The sequence below is a fragment of the Triticum urartu genome, chromosome 1A (assembly GCF_056163025.1).
Source record: "Triticum urartu cultivar PI428250 chromosome 1A, HENAU_Tu73, whole genome shotgun sequence".
Lineage (NCBI taxonomy): Eukaryota > Viridiplantae > Streptophyta > Magnoliopsida > Poales > Poaceae > Triticum > Triticum urartu.
Window position 1 is genome coordinate 139,979,709 of NC_141873.1, and position 7,085 is coordinate 139,986,793.

General features: G+C 54.6%; 1 pseudogene; it reads right to left on the minus strand.

Annotated features, from left to right (window-relative positions):
• Positions 1–515: 515 nt before the first annotated feature.
• LOC125518563 (uncharacterized) lies at positions 516–1,385 on the minus strand (annotated as a pseudogene).
• Between the last annotated feature and the right edge of the window lie 5,700 nt (positions 1,386–7,085).

The window sequence follows — 7,085 nt, forward strand, 5'->3', positions numbered from 1 at the left end:
TCGCCATAGCTCTCATCAAGGAAGAAGAAGATCAGAGGAAGAAGAACGAGATTCAGAGAAGTTTAGAAAAGTGGTGGACACAGGAGTTTTTCCGGCGCTCAAACGCCTCCTTCCTTTCCTCGAGCACGAACTCGACTTGTCGCACTGTACAACGCCACCGTGCGGCTTTATACCCCGAGCCAGCGCACCGGGCACGCACCCACGCCTCCACTCGCACCCCGATCGTGCCCGCGCTCTCCGCGCTCTGACCGCGCCCGAACGCGCGCTTCTCACGGTGAGCCTCGCTGGATCGCGCCCGATCGGACCGCACGGCTCGCCAACAGACTCACACACACAGGCACGCCTACAGTGTACACTTGCACGGCCACCCCGTGCACCACACGCACGCACGCACACACTACTCGCCGCGGATCCGACGCGCCCGACCCGGCCAGCCCGCGCCCATACACGCGTTAGTCGTGTCCGGTGCATCGCCGCGGCTTATTTGCCCTAACATTCGCACCCTAAGCCGCGGCTCAGAGTAGCCCGGCGTCCTCGACGTCGCCGTCGTCCACCAACAAGGCCCGCTCCGCCGCCGGCGCCTTCTTCCACTATGGGCACTCAACCTTGAAATGCCCGCGTTCACCGCACTTGTAGCAGCGGCCGCGCCGGTTCCCGCCGACGCCCGACGCCTCGCTGCGCGCCCCGTCGTCGTCGTCCTGAGCTCCGCCTCGCTGCCGCTCGCGTGCCCGCCACTGTGCCGCGGTGAACATGAGCGTGCCATCCGCTCGCTCGCCGTCTGCTTGCCCCCAACGCCGCAGACGCTCGTCAAAAGCTTTCAGCCGCCCCAGTGCGTCCTCGAACGCCATGGCGTCGACGTCACAGAACTGCTCGATCCCGGCCACCGCTGGGTACAGGCGGTTCGGCACCGAGTCGAGCAGCTTCTTGACGAGGGCGGCGTCCTCCAGGGTTGAGCCCAACGCGGCATAGCGCGCCGCCATCCCACCGAGCCTGCCGGCGAAGTCGTCCAGAGTCTCGACGTCCGCCATGCGCAGCAGCTCAAATTCCCCATGCAAAGTGCCCAGCCGCGCCGCCTGCACACGGTCCGCGCCGATGAACCGTGCCTTCAGAGCAGCCCACACCTCCGCGGCGGTCTTCTTCGCCGCCACCTGCAGCAACAGGTTCTCCGCGAGCGCGCCGAGCAGCTATGCCCTGGCCGGCTTGTCCTTCTTGGCGATCACGGCCGCCGCCGCATCCTCCGGCACGACCACCGCCTCCCACAGCCCTGCCGCATCGAGATTTGCCTCCATCTTGATCGCCCACGCCGTGTAATTCTTGCCGGTGAGCTGCGGCACTGCCTGCGGCAGCGATCCGCCGGTTCCGCCAGTGTACGGGACGATGGACATCGCCGGCGCGCCCTGACTAGAACGTGGCTCTGATACCAATTGTTGGAACCGCCAACTCCTCGCCTCACTCCTCCTAGCTCTCTCTGTCGCCGTAGCTCTCACCGAGGAAGAAGAAGATCAGAGGAAGAAGAACGAGATTCAGAGAAGTTCAGAAAAATGGTGGACACAGGAGTTTTTCCGGCGCTCGAACGCCTCCTTCCTTTCCTCGAGCACGAACTCGACTTGTCGCACTGTTACAACGCCATCGTGCGGCTTTATACCCCGAGCCAGCGCACCGGGCACGCATCCACGCCTCCACTCGCACCCCGATCATGCCCGTGCTCTCCGCGCTCTGACCGCGCCCGCACCACGCCCGAACGCACGCTTCTCACGGTGAGCCTCGCTGGATCGCGCCCGATCGGACCGCACGGCTCGCCAACAGACTCACACACACACGCACGCCTACGGTGTACACTTGCACGGCCACCCCGTGCACCACACGCACGCACGCACACACTACTCGCCGCGGACCCGACGCGCCCGACCCGGCCAGCCCGCGCCCATACACGCGCTGGTCGTGTCCGGTGCATCGTCGCGGCTTATTTGCCCTAACAGGCCCTTCAATCCTGGGATCGCACTGAGGAAAACACCCTAGGAGTGAATTCATGGTGCCATCTGTAGAGTTAAGGGCATCTCCAGCCGTTGGCCCCCCAGGACGCATAAAAATCGCCCCCTAGGGGCGAGCCGACGATACACTCGGCGCTGGGGGCGGTTTTGCGCCCAGTCGTCGCCCCCAGCTCGCCCCCAGGCGCCGAAATTGGCCCACTTTGCAGCCCAATTTCGGCGAATAAAGGGCCCATATGGGCGAAAATTGGCCCATATTCGGCGTGGTTTCGCCGTGTCTCGGCGTTCAATTATCAACACAATTATTTCTTATCACATATTTCATCACAGAAAAATCAAATACTTCAACAAAATAGTACAACAACAAATAGTTCAATACAAATTATATAGTTCAACAAATAAAAACTCGTATTTCATCACACGGCGTCCCCCTTGAGCCTCCATAGGTGCTCAATCAGATCTTTCTACAGTTGATGATGCACCTGTGGGTCTCGGATCTCCTGACGCATACTGAGATAGGCAGTCCAAGTTGCCGGTAGCTGGTGATCAATTTCGGCTAGAGGACCCTGCCTGTAGTATGGTTCAGTGTCAAACACTGGGTCTTCTTGCTCGCTCTCGATGATCATGTTGTGCAAGATGACACAGCAAGTCATAATCTCCCACATTTGATCTTTGGACCAGGTCTGAGCGGGGTACCGAACAACAGCAAATCGAGATTGGAGCACACCAAATGCCCGCTCGACATCCTTCCTGCAAGCCTCCTGAAGCTTCGCAAACCAGGCATTCTTGCCTCCTACCATAGGGTTTGAGATCGTCTTCACAAATGTCGACCATCTCGGATAGATGCCGTCAGCTAGATAGTACCCCTTGTTGTATTGGTGCCCATTGATCTCGAAGTTCACCGGAGGAGAATGGCCCTCAACGAGCTTGGCAAAAACAGGAGAGCACTGCAGCATGTTGATGTCATTGTGAGTTCCTGGCATACCAAAGAAGGAGTGCCAAATCCAGAGGTCCTGTGTGGCTACCGCCTCAAGCACCACACTGCAACCGCCTTTGGCGCCTTTGTACATCCCCTGCCAACCAAATGGGCAGTTCTTCCATTTCTAATGCATGCAGTCGATGCTTCCAAGCATCCCAGGAAATCCTCTTGCTGCATTCTGGGCTAGGATCCGAGCAGTGTCTTCCGCATTGGGTGTTCTCAAGTATTGTGGCCCAAACACTGCCACCACTGCCTGACAGAACTTGTAGAAACACTCTATGCTGGTGGACTCGGCCATGCACCCATAGTCGTCGAGTGAATCACTGGGAGCTCCATATGCAAGCATCCTCATCACTGTCGTGCACTTCTGGATGGAGGTGAATCCAAGAGTGCCAGTGCAATCCATCTTGCACTTGAAGTAGTTGTCGAACTCCCGGATGGAATTCACAATCCTAAGGAAGAGCTTTCGGCTCATCCGATAACAGCGCCGAAATGTTCTCTCGCCATGAAGTGGAGCATCGGCGAAGTAGTCGGAGTAGAGCATGCAGTAGCCTTGGAGACGATGCCGGTTCTTTGTTTTCACCCGCCCCGGCGCCGAGCCACCTCGCCGCGGCTTTTCATTGCTCGCCAGCAGCTGGGCGAGGGCGGCGAGCACCATGAGATTCTCTTCTTCCTGGACGTCGGCCGCGGCTTCCTCCTCCAGCAGCGCGGCGAGCTCTTCCTCCTTATCCGAGTCCATCGCCGAGACAGGCAAAACGCCGAACACCTTGCGCTCGGTGGGCGTGTACCCGCCGTTAAACCGCACCTCCGCGGCCGGAAACGCCCAGCTGCTGTGGGAGGGGCTGCCGCGGCGAAGCGCTGCTATTTTCCGGCGGGGAATGGCTATCTACCGGAGTTGGGCGGCGGCCGTCGCCGGGATATAGCTAGTGGTGGCCGAGGGCGCGGGGGGTGCGAGGCGAGTCGGGGGAAGAAAACCTTGACTTTTCCCCTATCGGTGTGGGCCAGGCATGCTTTTCCCTAGCGTCAGAGCCCCCAACTGCTCCCCAACGCGCCGGGTTCGGTCTGTGACCGTCGGGCGGAAAAAAGGTCCGAACCGGCGATTTTTGGCGTCCTGGGGGCACGACTGGGTCGTTTTTTCGGCGCCGGCGCCGAAAAAGTGGCCTGGGGGCCTGTTGGGGGCGCGGCTGGAGATGCCCTAAGGGCATCGGATCCATAGGTTAACGCAGGGGTGTAAAGTTTTTCACGATTTCTCTCTTTCCCCCAGGAATGCACGTTGCCCTGTGCTGGGGGAAAGAACTTTTGCAATAGGCTTGTTCCCATATTACCCCTGTCGGGAAGCATGTTTCGATGTGACGGTAACGAAGGTATTGTCCGATATATCATGCGGCCTCGCTTCATTCTCAATGCCTTTGACAAAGTTGATAAATACAAGGTTTTAGATGAAGTGCTTTGAAATGTAAACCGACTCATACAAAATGAAAGCCCGCCCAGAAAACATCCTCCGGAATAAAGAAAAGGTGGGGCCCATCAAGTTAAACTATAAGCAGAAAAAGTATCCAGCTAAAACGGGAGCTTTCACAACGTACATTCCACTTCCCGAGTCATGGATCGGGGTGGTATTTTAGAGAACTAGAAATACAGTCACCACACTAATTCTTAAACTTATAGCTTAACAGGATGGTCGCACTTCATATCCCGAAACAGGCGTTCTTGGCACATGTTTGCATGAGTTAATGGCTTAACGCCTACATAATTTTAACAGGAGTGCTTGGCTTATTCAACACACAAGGTGCCAGATCTTGACTCCAAAGGGGTGCTTCAGTGCTTGCTAATCAGGCGCCGGTCGGGTCAAGGTCCATGCTAACCGTGTGGAACCCATCTCCGGCCTGATCAATCTTGATGACGAAGGAGTTCATCAGTTCGAGTAGCCTACCAAGTAGCTCTTGATAACCCACAAATATAGGGGATTGTTTGTAGCCTGTTTTGATAAATAAGAGTGTCGAACCCAACGAGGAGCTAAAGGTAGAACAAATATTCCCTCAAGTTTTATCAACCATCGATACAACTCCACCCACACTTAACGTTTGCTTTACCTAGAACAAGAATAAAACTAGGCAAGAATAAAACAATGAATAAATTGCAAGATAATAAAAGTAGTAGTTTAGTAGAAAGCTTTTGTCACACAAGAAAGTTATTTGTCCCTAGGTGATCAATAACTAGACCGGTGATCATTATTGCAATTTTATATGAGGGAGAGACATGAGCTAACATACTTTGCGACTTGGATCATATGCACTTATGATTGGAACTCTAGCAAGCATCTGCAACTACCAAAGATCATTAAGGTAAAACCCAACCATAGCATTAAGTATCAAGTCCTCTTTATCCCATACGCAAGAACCCACTTACTCGGCTCTGGGCTTCTGTCAGTCACGCCACCCACCATAAGCCAATCATGAACGTATTGCAACAACCTACATCGAGGATCCCTCACGTTTGCACGACATGGAGGGCACCGTAGGACGACACCAAAATAAAAATATACAACTCAAACCAATCATGATCATCAATCACCCCATAGGACAAAACAGATCTACTCAAACATATATCAATGGATAATAATATATAGTGTTGAGCACCATGTTTAAGTCGAGAATTGCAGCAGAATAGAGAGGTTACACAACTGCATAGAGGGGGAGAAAGTTGGTGTTGACGGTAGCAAGGTTGTTGATGTAGATCATCGTCACGATCCTTGCCCCGGAGGCACTCTGGCGCCACCAGGAGAGAGAGAGGGAGAGAGCCCCCCTCCTTGGCCTCCCCCTAGATGGGAGGAGAGTTCCCCCTCTGGTCCATGGCCTCCATGGTGGTGGAGGGGCGGGAGCCCCTCCGAGATTGGAGCTATCTCTCTGTTATCTTCTGTTTCGCGTTCCCGTTTTCTGGCTTTCACCGTTTCTTAAATATCCGGAGATCCGTAACTCCGATTGAGCTGAAATTTTAATATGATTTTTTCCGGATATAAGCTTCCTTGCGCCTGAAGAAGAGCCCCAACCAACTTACGGGGTGCCCACAAGGCACCACCACGCACCGGGGGATGCTGGCGCGCCCATGTGTCTTGTGGAGGCCGTGGGCCTCCGTTTGCGTTGATTCCACCTCCCAAAAATCACATACATTCCAAAAAAACTCCGTAAATTTTTATCGCATTTTGACTTTGTTTGATATGGATATTCTGTGAAACAAAAAACATGCAACAAACATGAACTAGCACTGGGCATTGGATCAATATGTTAATCCCAGAAAATAATATAAAATGTTGCCAAAATATATAAAAGTTTTATAATATTAGCATGGAACAATAAAAAATTGTAGATACGATGGAGACTTATCAGCTCTGGCCCCATGAACGCTGGCTATAGCGCTGAACCGGTTCTTGTAACAGCAAGCTGGCGTCCGCCAACCCCCCAAAGGTTGTTGGGTTCCACCGCCCGGGTGCACTTTAAGCAAGAGCATAAAGCTCCGCTACGGTGTGCACCCAGTAAGCCGCCATCGCTTTGCATACCTGAGTGATGCGAATGTTCAAGTAGAAGGTCATGATGATGAAGGCGGCAGGCAGCCTGTGGATTTCGTCCTCCACCCGGTGAAAGGCGTTGGATGTACTCACGAAGTGACTCGCCTGGTTTCTGCTTGATGTTGCAAAGCGAGATGTAGGTGGGACGAGTTACCGCGAGATCCTTCCCTCGACGGTAGCCACGCATGGGCACCGCAGGTGATGTCCCACCTTGCCGCTAGTGGGACTGAACCGCATAGCCCGGGGCTTGCCATACATGTGGTCCTTTGGGGGTGAGTCAGGGCACCCTCTTTTCACCGACGGGGACGAAGCATCTGCAGATGTCTGAAGGCGTGGCTACAGCCTTAGGCAACCGCACCTTGGCCATCCTTGCTTGGTGACGAAGGGTCTGATTAAGATGATGATAGATCCGGCATCGCCAAAGACGCTGACAACTTTGTCGATGTAGATCTACCCGAGCGCCCCCCCCTATCTAGCGCGCCAGATGTCGGCGGGTGTGTGCAAAACACACACGTGACACCGTGGACTAGAGACGTCCTTTTGCTAGTTTGTG